The sequence below is a fragment of the Phocoena phocoena genome, chromosome 2, assembly GCF_963924675.1.
Source record: "Phocoena phocoena chromosome 2, mPhoPho1.1, whole genome shotgun sequence".
Lineage (NCBI taxonomy): Eukaryota > Metazoa > Chordata > Mammalia > Artiodactyla > Phocoenidae > Phocoena > Phocoena phocoena.
This window is the reverse complement of record NC_089220.1, coordinates 73,667,772-73,682,472: the sequence shown is the minus strand read 5'-3', so window position 1 is coordinate 73,682,472 and position 14,701 is coordinate 73,667,772. Positions and strand designations below refer to the sequence as shown.

The 14,701-nt window shown below is 42.7% G+C and overlaps 1 non-coding gene and 1 pseudogene across 1 annotated transcript; both read left to right on the top strand.

Annotated features, from left to right (window-relative positions):
- Positions 1-14,701, top strand: part of LOC136118420 (dehydrogenase/reductase SDR family member 2, mitochondrial-like) — a 121,914-nt pseudogene that overhangs the window by 73,579 nt on the left and 33,634 nt on the right.
- LOC136119561 (U2 spliceosomal RNA) lies at positions 3,608-3,794 on the top strand. Its single transcript, XR_010655545.1, has one exon. It is a non-coding gene; the product is annotated as a U2 spliceosomal RNA (small nuclear RNA).

Genomic DNA, 14,701 nt, shown 5'->3' with positions numbered 1-14,701 from the left:
CCTACATCTCCCTTCACTCATCCAGAGCCTTGGTGAAGACAGGAATCATTCCACTAGCTCTGATACTTTGGCTACAGGCGCTAATGCATTTCTAGAATAAGTGTTCACACTTCTTGCCTCTAACACGCAGAAACATGAAACCTGTCCCAGGCTTCTCAGCCTGATGGGGAGTCCCAGGGGAAAGGCTGTTTGGGGAAAGAAAGAACTCAGGCTCTCTGTCTGTAGTCTCTTATTTCTCACACTTCTCCCTAGAGCTCTCCTGCAGGCAATAGCCCTTCTCCCCGATGATTTAGTCATCATGAATTCTAAATCTAACTGTGTGAGAGACCTTGTTTGTTAAAGGTGCAAGGAACTCAAACACTCTCTCTATTTTTTTTAAGCCTTGTATTTTCTTTTCTTTTTTTAAAATGTTTATTTATTTATTTTTGGCTGCGTTGGGTCTTCGTTGCTGCGCGCGGGCTTTCTCTAGTTGCGGCCAGTGGGGGCTACTCTTCGTTGCACTGTGCGCAGGCTTCTCATTTCAGTGGCTTCTCTTGTTGCAGAGCACGGGCTCTAGGTGCGCGGGCTTCAGTAGTTGTGGCACGCAGGCTCAGTAGTTGTGGCTCACAGGCTCTAGAATGCAGGCTCAGTAGCTGTGGTGCACTGGCTTAGTTGCTCTGCAACATCTGGGATCTTCCTGGACCAGGGATTGAACCCATGTCCCCTGCATTGGCAGGCAGATTCTTAACCACTGCACCACCATGGAAGTCCAAACACTCTACATTTTAAAATTTCTGCCTGACAGGGTCATAAACATTCTAACTTCTAGCCTTCCTGGTTGAATACAGTGAGTTAGTGTTGAGGTGATCGGAGCAGAAGCCCATTCTGACCTAAATCAAGTCAGTGACACATTTTCCAGCCACTTGTCCATCACATTTTTACAGGAAGAGCCTGATGTTCTATGCATTCAACTATTTTGATGCGGTAGTGAGGAGATCGTGACGCTAAAAAGGACGTCACCTTTACCTTCACCCCGTTCCCGATCCCACATGAGGCTTTGGGAGTTGAGCTGTGGTCCTGTGATGTCTACTGTGTATACTACTTGCAAATTTAAAATAAAGCCCTTTGAGGAGGGGATTGGATGGCAGGTTTGGAAATTTAGGGTTAGGGGAAAGTAGACGCTGTTTAAATTAAAGAAAATTGAGGTAAAGCACCTCCTTCCTCTTCCCAAAGTTTGGAGTGGGGTGGGTATTAATAGCAAAGGATCATCTCTTTCCAAAGAAATCTCTTCACAGATCTCTTCGGAAATGAAGTATGTTCCTCTCCGTACTCTGATTCCTTTTTTGTGTCCTAAAACTGGGTGAGAGGTTTAAAAGTCATAGAACAAGTTTTTAAACATTTTCTTTGAATATTTGTATATGATCACCTGGCTTTGGAATTTCTCATCTAGAGTATTTTGGTGCCTTGAACAAAATGTCAATTTTAACAGCCTGTTACATATACAAAATAAAAATAGAATTACAAGGAGATAAAGACAAATCTAAAAACATAGGAGAAGATCCTAACATATAGTTTGGAAACTAACATCAAGTAGACAACATCAATCAATACACAGAAAATATTTAGAAATAAACCTAAATAAAAAGCACAAAAAATCTTTACAGGAAAAAATTTAAACTTGATTGAAAGATATAGAACAAAATGTGAATAGAAACAGATGCTTAGGTTTCTGGATGAGAAACCTTAACATTATAAAGATGTCAGTTATCTCTCAAATTAATCTATAAATTCAATGCAATCTCAATCGAAATCCCGGCAGGATTTTTAGGCAACTTGACTGTTCTAAAATGCCAGTGGAAAGTAAAGGAGCACTGATAGTTTAGACAGTTTTGAAAGAGAAGAACACAGGTATGTGTGTGTGAGGGAGGTCTCTTGCCCCGTTAGACAAGACATATTGAAGACTCTAGAGTTTAAAACAGTGTAGGGGAGGGGGAAGGAGGAGGGATAAATTAGAAGTTTGGGTTTAACAGATGCACACTACTATATATGAAATAACCAACAAGGACCTACTGTATAGCACAGGGATCTATATTCAATACCTTGTGATAACCTGTAATGAAAAAGAATAAGAAAAAGAACAGATATATGTATGTAACTGAATCACTTTACTGTACACCTGAAACATTATAAATCAACTGTACTTCAATGTAAAAAATAAAATAGGACTTCCCTGGGGGCGCAGTGGTTAAGAATCCGCCTGCCAATGCAGGGGACACAGGTTCGAGCCCTGGTCCGGGGAGATCCCACATGCCGCGGAGCAACTAAGCCCGTGCGCCACAACTGCTGAGCCTGTGCTCTAGAGCCTGCAAGCCACAACTACTGAGCCCATGTCCCGCAACTACTGAAGCCCATGCGCCTAGAGCCCGTGCTCTGCAATAAGAGAAGCCATCGCAATGAGAAACCTGGACACAGCAAAGTGTAGCCCCCGCTCACCACAACTAGAGAAAACCTGCTTGCAGCAACGAAGACCCAACACAGCCAAAAATAAATAACAATAAAAATTTTAAAAAGAAATAAAATAGTGTAGTATCATTACAGGAGAAGAAAAATAAATCAGTGGGATAGAAAAGAGAACCCAGACACAGATCCATGCACATGTGGGTGAATACTAGAGAAGGCATTAAAACTCACCAAGGAAAAGACAAACTATTCAGAAAAAAAGGCTTGGAAAACTGGCTCATCTTTTGGAATAAAATAAAATTAGATCACAATCTTATAAGTGGAAAAAACAAATTTTAGGTCAATTAAAACAAATAAAACTTTTAAACTAGTAGAAAAATATATAGAAGTATATCTCTGTGATTTGGCAATGGGTGGACTTCCTAAAGCAGACACAAAAAGCACAAACCATAAGGGAAAAGATTAATACATTTGATTATATTAAAATTGAAAACTTCTGTTTGGCAAAAGACACTATAAACACATTTAAAAGACAAGTGGCAGACTATGACAGCACACTTGCAACATATGTAGCAGATGAAGGAGTAGTGTCCAAATAGACAAATAACTCCTACAAATGTAAGGAAAAGACAATATGGAAATGTTGCCAAATGAGGAGCAGACAATTCACAGGAGAGGACACTCAAACAGTAAAAAAAATTATAAAAGGTCCTCAAACTCCTAGTAACTATGGAAAATAAAATTAATAATTTATATATCATCTTTCACTAATCAAAATGACCAAAATTTGAAAGATTGCTGTTACAAATGCTGGCAGATATAGCAGTTATGGGCTACACATTTATACAATATTTTTGGAAAACAATTAAAAATTTAAACATTCCTACTCTTCAGTCAGCAGAGGCCATCATGAATTCTATTTACTTCCTTGTCCAAATCAGGACATCCTTGAAGGCCTGTGGCTCTCCTCTCAGTTAATTTCTAAATATGACACACCCCAGGCCTTCCTCACCTGTCCCCACACTGGCCCAGGGCCTGGAAAGCATAAGACTGTCTCTGACCTTCTGTTGCCCCACATGCAAAACACCTTTTGTCTGTGTGATTCCACGGCCTGATAGCACAGGTGATTTCTTCCTGATGCCTGCTGCTCTGAAGTATGGCCTGGGCAACTGCTTCTCGGCCTTTTGGCTAAGATCAGGTGTAATATCTATTCTTATCAGAAGTACGGCCTGGGTTCTCTTTATTCTCGGACCCTAAACGTTATGGAGAATTTGTCAGGTTGTTAGTTATCCCCACTCTAGACTAGGCAGGGACAGGAGATTTACACCATTCCCACTCTGCATCTCTGCCCCAAATTCTTCTCTTAAACCAGCTCATAGAAATTTTCTAGTCTGTTCTATTGGCTTACTTTTTTTTTTTTTTTTTAAAGTCTCTTTTGGTCTGAGACTTGGACTATACTTCTCGAACTTAGAGGCTAAAAATGTGAAATTTCTCAACCTTCTACTTCCTTACTAGGTGTGGTGGTATTAAAATATGTTCAAAATTTCATTGGTACACCTCCCTTCAAGTGATGGAAGCCAAATTCCTATCCCTTTGAGTGTGGGCTGAACCTAGTAACTTGCTCCTAACAAGTAGAATACTGTGGAAGGGACAGTGTATAACTTGGGAGAGTAGGTTGTAAAAGGTACTGCCACCTCCTGCTCCCTCTCCTTTGGACCATTCACTCTGGGGTAGGCCAGCTGCCATACTGTGATGTCACTCAGGCAGCCTATGTGAAGCCCATGTAGTGAGGATGCCTGCCAACAGCCATGTGAGCAAGCCATCTTGGAAGCAGATGCTCCAATCCCTTTCGGCCCCATCTGACATCTTGATTGCAACAACACAAGAGCCTGTGAGCCAGAACTACCCAGATAAACTGACCCACAGAAACTGTGAGCTAATAAATATTTGTTGTTTTAAGTCTGTAAATTTTGGGGTAATCTGTTACACAGCAATAGATAATTAATACACTGAGGGAATTGGCAACATCTTGTCTCATGGACAAATGGGATAATCAAAGAGAGAAGAAAAGAACATACACGTTAATATTTTTTATGGGCTGAACTGTCACTCCACCCCCCACCATTCATATGTTGAAGCCCTAACCCCCAGTACCTCCAAATGTGACTGTATTTGGAGATAGGGTCTTTAAGTAGGTAATTAAGATTAAATGATGGGGCTTCCCTGGTGGTGCAGTGGTTGACAGTCTGCCTGCCGATGCAGGGGACACAGGTTCGTGACCCGGTCCAGGAAGATCCCACGTGCCGCGGAGCGGCTGGGCCCGTGAGCCATGGCCGCTGAGCCTGCGCATCCAGAGCCTGTGCTCCGCAACGGGAGAGGCCACAACAGTGGGAGCCCCGCGTACCGCAAAAAAAACCAAAAAAACAAAAAACTGTACAAGAGGTATAATGAAATCCCAATAGATAAATTAAAATGGAATATTTAAAAGATATTCAAATAACTCAAAGGAAGGCAAATGTAAGAAAACCAGTTTCTTCTACACACAGAACACTCTGATGTAAAATGTACAGTTTTTCAACACTGAGTAGCTTTCCAGCTGTCTATGGATGCCAACTGGGTCTCCTACAATTTAATTCAATTCTGACACTAACTACCCCAAGTAAGTGCAGATCCACAGGCTAAAGGCTTCATCCCAGAAACTGCCTCCCACTTAGGATGCCCATGGCAAGTTTGGGCTTCCCATACTTCTGACCAACCAGCTATAAATCAGGGGTTCCTACAACCCCCTCTTCAGTTTCAATAACTTTCTATAACAGCTCAGAAGACTCAGGGAAACTCTTTACTTACTATGACCAGTTTATCATAAAAGATACAACTCAGGAACAGCCAAATGGAAGAGATGCACAGGGCAAGGCGTGTGGGAAGGAGTGTGACGCTTCTGTGCCCTCTTGGGACACGCTATCCTTTCAGTACCTCCATGCATTCACTGACCCAGAAGCTCTCTGAACCCCTTAGTTTAGAGTTTTTATAGAAATTACATGATGTACGCATGACTGATTGAATCATTGGACATTGGCGATTAAGTCAATCTCCAACCCCTCTCCTTTCCTTGGAGGTCGGGTGTGGGGCTAAAAGTTCCAACCCTTTAATCAGGTGGCTGTTCCTCTGGCAACCACCCCCAGCCTCCCAGAGTCATCTCATTAGCATATAAACAGACTTATCACAATGGAGGTTCCAAGAGTTTTAGGGACTCCGTGCCAGGAACTGGGGAAGATGACCGACTATATATTTCTTATTATACCACAACATTACAGCAATAAAGGGGAAACAGGAGTGAAACACAGAGGGAACAAGCAAAAACAAATTTATAAAATGGTATATCTAAACCCAAACATGCCAATAATTACATTTAAAAGAATAAGCTGTTTCTATACGCACTAATGTAGAAAAGTCTCTAGGACATATTGTTATGTAAAAAAAAGTTACAGAACAAAGCATTCATTATAAACCAGCTAAGTTTTTTATATATTCCTGTATGTCCATGCACATTTGTATTTCCAGCCCAACATAAATGCATTAGAAAGATCTGGAAGTATATTCAAATTGAAAATAGTTCTTGAAAATTCGCTGGGATTAGAGAGGAGAAACAGTGTCAAGAGGAACTTTTTTTCTATATAATTTTAATGACAAGAATGTATTTATGTATTACTTTGTCATTAAAAATAAATGAATGGAATTAATTTTAAAAGAACATATTGTTTCACAGTGTGCTGGTGATACCATATGGGAATTAGACATTTTTAGGTCCCCTGACTCAGGAATGTAGCCAACTGCTTTTAGCAGAATTTGTCAAATGAAGTTATTAGTCTTTCAATCTATTTCCTATCTGTGCCATTTATCTTTTACTCCCATTTTTCTTCCCCTTCCCAAATTTAAACCCTCAAGTCTGGAGCCCTGTAACCCTAAGAGTTATGGATCCAATCTCCCTTTATCTTCACCGACTCCAACATCATATTACTCTTTTAGAATTTAACACTTTCAAAATTTTAGATATTCCCAGGAATGGCTTTCATAAAAATATATTCAGCAGTTTTTCCACTATTATTTTTAAAGTAGTTTTAAGAGCAATGTTTTTCAAATTGTAGGTCTCAATTAGTAATGGGTCATAAAACTTATATAGTGGGTCTCAATTCATATTTATTTTTTAAGAAATGAAATAGAAAATATCAGAGTACACTGAAATTATAGCGTGGGTGAGATTTGTGAAATTTTCGTGTGTGTGCACGTGTGTAGTGGGTTGTGATGGAAAATGTTCTTTGTTTTCTGTAGGTTGAGGTAAGGGAAGGTGGAGGAGGAAGAGAAACACTGCTGTTGTGAAAACATTTAAAAGAAACTTGATGCAATGTGCCTTCTTTCCTTCTTCTACTTACACATGTAAGTAACGTGTAAATACTTACCCCTTAAACAAATGCTTGTTTAGTGACTAGCCAACAGATTCTTAGCTATATAGGCCTAGAAATGTGAGGTAACTGGAAGTTTTACAAATAATGCCATTCATCCATCCATTCATTCATTCATTCAATATTTATTTAGCATCTATTACGTGCTAAACCTCAGTGAAAGAATCTTTGGAAATTTCAGGGGAAAAAAACTAACCTCTTGAATGGAATAATGAACAAAAATAAATAAGACATTTGCACAGGGATTTAAGCCAGTTTTGTAATACGAATGTAATACCATGAACAGATATCCCCTCAGAGGATAGGGAACAACGAAGCATGCATACCAAGACTCGCTGTCTCTGGTGGGGCAGGTGGGAGGCTGGAAAGGGTTTCAAGAGCAGAGTAGGCCACCATGGTGGTACCACAGTTCCACCTCAGCGTAGGATCCCCCTGGGTAGGGATGCGAATTTTCTGGGGCCAAAAAATATTCTCCTCACCAGGACAGGCTTGACTCCTGCTTACACAACTGACTCAAAGTATGTTACTTAAGGGGCTGGAAACAGTGATGATTGTGACTAATATTTTTTTTAAGTACTGAGAATTTTTTTATTATGAAAATTTTAATGATCATGATACAGCACTGGTTGCAGTGACTCTAATTTCAGTAAATCTGAAAGCATGGTTCCCCCCACATATTGATCTCTCCACCTAATGGACATCCTAACATAAAATTTTGTCTTCTGATAATTCACAATAGAGACAGTAAATATTTCCTTGAAAGTCTCTGCTCGCCTGCCCTTAGACTTGAGTGTGTAGTTTGCAGTTGTGGGTTCAATGGTGTGTGCTCAATCATACATGTAGAGTTACTGACGCTGGTGATGGACTTACATTTATTCCTGCTCCTTGAATCTGGGGCGACAGCAATTATTTCCTGAAAACTTAGAAAGTCATCAGCCTTTTCAGTAAGAGCAAACAGGATTATGATCTATTCTCGATTCGTTTTAAGGCTTTAGTACTTAAACTGATGTTTCTTGGCAAGTATGATCTCAGGTGGCCTTGAGCTGCAGCGGCCTGAGGCAGGATTTAGGTTCCCCAGCCAGAGACTGCGGTCGGGCAGCAGCAGTGAGAGCGCTGAATCCTAGTCACTAGACCACCAGGGATCAGTGGCCAGTGACAAGGCCCTGGCCCGTCAGCTGTGTAGAAATGAATTTCCACATAGAGATGGAAAGTAGTGAGGTAGGTAAAGTGTTTATTAGGAGGAAAAAGAGTACATACGGTACATGTGGATAGACACACGGGGGCTCAGAGAGAAAGTCACGCCCTCGTGGTAGTTTGAATCAGTTTTATGGGGCATTTCTTCCAGGTTTCCTTTGACCAATCATCTTGCTTTGCCTGGTTCTTTTATCTCATATGGATTTTTATTTTTTCTAGTTTCTTTAAATTTTTATTTATTTATTTATGTATTTATTTTTGGCTGTGTTGGGTCTTCGTTGCTGCACGCAGGCTTTCTCTAGTTGCGGTGAGCGGGGGCTACTCTTCCTTTCGGTACGCGGGCTTCTCATTGCAGTGGCTTCTCTTGTTGCGGAGCACGAGTTCTAGGCGCACGGGCTTCAGTAGTTGTGGCACGTGGGCTCAGTAGTTGTGGCTTGCAGGCTCTATAGCGCAGGCTCAGTAGTTGTGGCGCACGGGCTTAGTTGCTCCGCGCCATGTGGGATCTTCCCGCAGCAGAGGACCAGGGCTCGAACCTGTGTCCCCTGCACTGGCAGGCAGATTCTTAACCACTGCGCCACCAGGAAGTCCCGCTTTGCCTGGTTCTAAGTCCATATTTCGGATATTACAGGGTCCTCCTCTGTGTGCATGCACATCTCTTAGCCAAGAGGGATTCTAGTGAAGAGACCTATGGGTAAGTTGACATCACTTACTATGGGGTGGTGCCCCCTCCCTTTTTGACCTCCAAGGAGCCTTTCTACGCATGTGTAGTCGGGAAGGTCTCCTTAGCTTTGAGGATGAGGAATATGTGGTCTTTTATCTCTTAGCTGGGCAAGGCCCAGCCTCCTCTCTCGATTGTCCTGTTATTGATATTCTGGAGTTTCTGTCCACAGGGAATGAACCCCTGCTGCTTACCCTGCGGCCCATCTATCTCCTGCCTCAGGTATATGCATTTTCTTTATTAGATAATAGGTGGACATGTTTCTTCTGTCTACTATTGACGTAATTTCTGTGACTGTAATTTTTGGAAAGGAAAAAGGAGTGAAGGAAGTGAGAGGGGGAGGGAAAGAGGGAGGGAAATTCACATGGGAGGTGCCACTGGTAGGGACATGCATGGTCCATGCCATGCCACTGTTGCTCTTCCATGATGGCTGAAGGTGAGCCATTGGGAAGTTGGCAAAATATGCCAATGTGTAGCTGAGTTGAAAGGCATAGAAGAGGGACAGCCTCGGAGTGAGTGTAAGTAGTAGATACTGTGGTATCTGACCAAGAGAGCCTCAACATTCCCCTCGGCTTGATTGGACTTTAGGCAGGCTTTTTCCTGACTCCAAGCCCTTACCTCCCTTTTCTTAGAGTGTTTCCTTTTCAAAACCTGTCACTGTGAATTCTTTCTGCCCCTTTGAGTTGTAAATCTTTTTTAAAAGTGTCTTGCCAGTTTTACAACCCAGGAATGTCTTTCTCAAGGACCAGGGAGCCATCCCTTTGAAATATAAACATCAAGGGAGACAGCACCCCTATCTCCCAGTTTCTGTGGGAGGATAGGAGCCTAATTTAGGTGGGCACCTTGCTCCAAATTGTAAAACTACCTCCTGTCATGAAGGTGCGATAAAGTTTAGTTTTCCTTTGGGTAAGGCCAGTTAACAAACACAGATGGCCTGGAACATCCCCAGCCCAGCTCTTAAAAACTCTCCTGCCCTTTGTCTCCCTAGAGGTGAGCTCAGCCTGAGCTCAGGACCCCAGCCCCTGTTGCAATAACCTTGAACAAAGTCTTCTTTGCCTGTTTAATTTTGTAGGGAATTTTTTCTTTGGCACAGCTATGGGCTAGGCTGGGGGGAAAAATACTTGAACTGAGAGTTGGGAAGCTGGATCGAGGTCCCCCCTTTGCTCCTAAATTATAGGAATTGTGGGCAAAGTACTTCACCCCCCTGAGCTCAGGATCTTTAAAATTTAGAGGTTAAAAAGATGAACTCTAAGATTTCTTCCAGCGTCAAGGTTTTTTGATGGCGGATGTGCTTGACTGACAGTAGGGAAAATTATAAATTCTCCAAGAAACATATAGCGATTTAAATGCAGGTGGGTTGTTGTGTCACATAGAAAACATTAAGGACTAACAGGATTATACACTGCTCTTACCTGGTCCTTAGAAGATGAAGGGGCTCTTTAGGAAGCATGAACGTGACCCCTTGTGGAAAACCCTTGTTCTAGAGAAGTGACTAACCCCCAAGATGCTACCCATCTTGACTCCCCAGAGACACTTGTTTCCAGGTGGGCACGTTGGAGGCCACTTTTAAGTAAATATTCTTTCTTTACAGACTTTTTAGTTATCATAAACACTGCTCTGTCCTATCACGGGTCAGACACCAAGACAGCTGGTGGGGATTTGGAACCAGAAGGATCAGAGTAGGGATAGGAACCCAGATAACCAGTTAAGTGTTGGTGATTATTACTCCATACTACTTAACTCACTACGCACTTTTATTGTATAAACCTATCACCTTCCACTCATTCTCCCCAAACAGGAATGTCGTTCATTCATCCATCGGCCAACCAGCCCATCTTTTTTTTTTTTTTTTTTAATAAATTTATTTTTATTTTTGGCTGCGTTTGGTCTTTGTCGCTGCACGCAGGCTTTCTCTAGTTGCGCTGAGCAGGGGCTACTCCTCGTTGTGGTGCACGGGCTTCTCATAGCAGGCTTTCTCTTGTTGCAGAGGCTCTAGGTGCGCCGGCTTCAGTTGTGGCTCGCGGCTCAGTAGTTGTGGCGCACGGGCTTAGCTGCTCCGCAGCATGTGGGACCTTCCCGGACCAGGGCTTGAACCTGTGTCCCCTGCATTGGCAGGCAGATTCTTAACCACTGCGCCACCAGGGAAGCCCCAACCAGCCCATCTTAAGTGAAGGTGCTCAATCTCACAGAGTTCCAGCAAATGAAAGGCCTCGAGATAAGAGGCAATAAGAACTGACCGTATTTGTCCTGCTCCATCAGGAGTGAGTGCTGTAGTACAACACATACAGCAAGGACCTCTGGTCACAGTGCCGAAGGAATTATCCAGAATCTTCCTGGTCTATTACACTAATAAATCTAATACTAATATACGTATACTAATACTCATATACTTACACGTGAATAATTAATAGGAGTGAAAGTTGCCTCCAACCACCACTGTGACCCCCATCACGAGGCAGGTGCTACAGCAATGTTCTATCAGTCAGGGCTCTCTTGCTAAAGGAGAAGCACTTCTGTATTTCAAGGAGAAAGGAGTTAGTTAGAAGCTTACACAATGATTTGAAGGGTTGGAGAAACAGTATGGAAACTAGCTGGTTCATGAAATCAAGCAGGGGGTGGATCCTAGGGAAACTGCTGACAACGATCCCAGCTGTGTCTGTAACACCAAAGCAGGTGATTCTCAGGAGGGGGCCGGAAGCTGCAGCAAATCATATGTCTATCATATGTCCAAGCATTTGTTCACAACTGCCAACAGACACACTGACTCTTCTGCCTTCCACATGTCCTGTGAGCAACTTTAATTGGCAGGCTGTAACCCAATACAGGAAGGTGATACTGGGAAATGGAGCTCCAGACTTCCCTGCAATGCAGAGAATGGAGAAAGCGGTGTGGATGATATTGAATTGACAAAGATAATCTGGTACAAGCAAATTAAGCCAAACACCTATATCGAGGGTAGAAAGCACACAAGATGCCATCAAAGCCCATGATTCCTCGAATATTAGTACAGAACCTCAGGGACACTCTGGGCAGAATCCCTAGAGCAAATTAAGCGCAGACAGACGTGGTGGCTTAATAATTCACCCAGCTTCTCTTTCCTTCTCAAATGTCAAACTGCCTGGAAGTCTCAGATATGGATCTGACACACACATAACCCCCATGCAACACAGGCTATCTTTCCTCAACCTGGCAGTGCCCTCAAGCATAACAAGACTCTTCAAAGCCCAAGTCCAAGAGAGCAAGGTCCAGAAAGAGAAAGGAGTTTCCTCCTCTCCTAGGTCCTCCCTGGGGCATCCCTTTGTAGGGTTCAGAGCCTCCCTGATAATTAACATGAACACCCACGGCCATGTGCTTTCAGTGACACCAGAAGGGTATGGTGTGAGCCTACGGCCCCTCAGAACAGGGCAAAAAGATGGGCATTGTGCAAAAAAATGACCATTCACTATATAAGACATAGCATACACAGTAGCAGGGGGCTCATTTTGTTACACTCTCAGATGTCTAACTGGGGAGATGATGGTATCATAAGTACAGGAGGGAAAGGAGATTTAGAGGAGGAAGATGAGGAAAGGGACCCTCTGACACTGGGTGGGAATGTAAATTGGTGCAGCCACTATGGAAAACAGTATGGAGGTTCCTGAAAAAACTACAAATAGAGCTACCATATGATCCAGCAATCTCACTCCTGGGTACATACCAGACAAAACTATAATTCAAAAAGATACATGCACCCCTATGTTCATAGCAGCACTATTTATGATAGCCAAGACATGGAAACAGCTTAAATGTCCATCGACAGATGAATGGATAAAGAACATATATATATATAGATAGATATAGATAGATAGATAGATACATATATATATATACATATATAGACGTGTATGTAAAAAGATGATATATATATGTGTATACACACACAGTGGAATATTACTCAACCATCAAAAAGAATGAAATAATGCCATTTGCAGCAACATGGATGGACCTAGAGATTATCATACTAAGTGAAGTAAGTCAGAAAGTGAAAGACACATACCATATGATATCACTTACATGTGGAATCTAAAATACGATACAAATCAACATATCTACAAAACAAAAACAGACTCACAGATATAGAGAACAGACTTGTGGTTGCCAAGAAGGAGAGGTGGTAGGGGAGGGAAGGAAGGGGAGTTTGGGATTAGCAGATGCAAACTATTATATATAGAATGGATAAACAACAAGGTCCTACAGCATAGCACAGGGAAGTATATTTAATATCCTGTGAAAAACCATAATGGAAAAGAATACGAAAAAGAATATATATGTATAACAGTGACTATGCTGTACAGAAGAAATTAACACTACATTGTAAATCAACTATACTTCAATAAAATTAAAAAAAAATAAATAGAGGAGGAAGGTGAATTCAGTCAGACACGCTGAGTTTAAGCTGTCTGCAGGAGAGCCCGGTAGAGGAAGCCAAAATGCCCTGGAGCCAGGATTCTCTGTATTTCTCCTGTTGAGAATACACAACAAAATCACCTCTGGGCAAGCTCCCCAGCCCTTCCAGATTCACTGTTGTTAAAAGGCCTCCAGGCCTTTCATGCCCTAAGGGAAGCCTTGCAGATCTGTCTCCTCTCCACCACATTCTTCCCTCCGTTCTTCTGCCATATCAACTGTGACTGTTTACAAATGCACGGTGCATGTTCTAGGCCTAGCATACTGAGTGTGATAACTTGGTCATCAAAGAGGAGTCACTAGATAAATATTTGTTGAATTGAATTGAACTGATGCGAAAGGCTAAACTTGTTTAAATTATTTTACCTGAAGCTGTTTCCAAATCAGATCTGAGGAGAAGACAGTCAGGGTCAGACTGAGTCAGAAGGAAGAAAAGACCATTTATGCCTGGGGTCCTGGCCCCATACCCTTAAAATTCCTTTTGGTACTGCCATAACCAAATCCATGAGCTAACAAATGCTAATCCCTTGGCTAACTGCAGTGATGCAGAAAGAAGAATCCACGTGACACGAGGGTGCTGTGGTCAACTAGAGTTGGCATTCTGGTTTAGAAGAAAGAAACTCACTCCTTCCCCTCCCCTGCCTTGCACACTGGTCTGGTTGTGCTTTCCCCACGTCAGAGACAAAACGTGGTTAGTTATCTTGGTCCCCTACTTCCCTTTGAATTTGGCTAAAAGGTTATACCTGTGATGCTGGCCTGGATCTTCTCCCATGAATATACCCAACAGAGAAGACCCTTGCTGGCCCTTGTCTCCATTGAAGGAAGGCAAAACTCCGAGGTCTGAGCTAGGCTGACCCAGGCTGGGCTGAGCTTTCACTGGAGCTGGCCTGGCTTTTGGGGTGCAGACGCACTGACCATCTGATACCCACCTCTTCTGGGGAGCTGAAACTCACAGGACAGAACCTGAAGGCTGCAACTGTACTTCATCATTATGTTAAAGGTCCAACCCCACTCCAACACCAGTTAGAGAGCTATGTCTCTGTGGGGTCCTTAGAAATCAGAACTCAAGGCAAAGCTTGTAAGCTAACACTTTACTGAGGGTCCAGGCTGCAAAAGTGAAGGACAGAGGGCAGTGAATGGGGGAAGGAGGGCAAACATATACAAAGGGGCATGTAACAGAGCCTCAGCAGAAACACTCCAGCTGCTCGGTCATGCCCGATGTCTGGGAGAGGCTGAGCAGAATCACAGTGCCTCACAACAGTCTGGCTGGGACAGAAAGGACAGCAACTTTACCTGTCAGCTCCTTCCCATTTCCTGTCACTCACACCCTTAGCGTGTGAACTCTCCTATACTTCCTGCTCTGTTACCAGCTCCTGGGGAAACCAGAGCCTCCAGGTCTAATAAAGTCAGGCTGCTTTTCTAGAATCCTTGTGGTCATAGAATACGG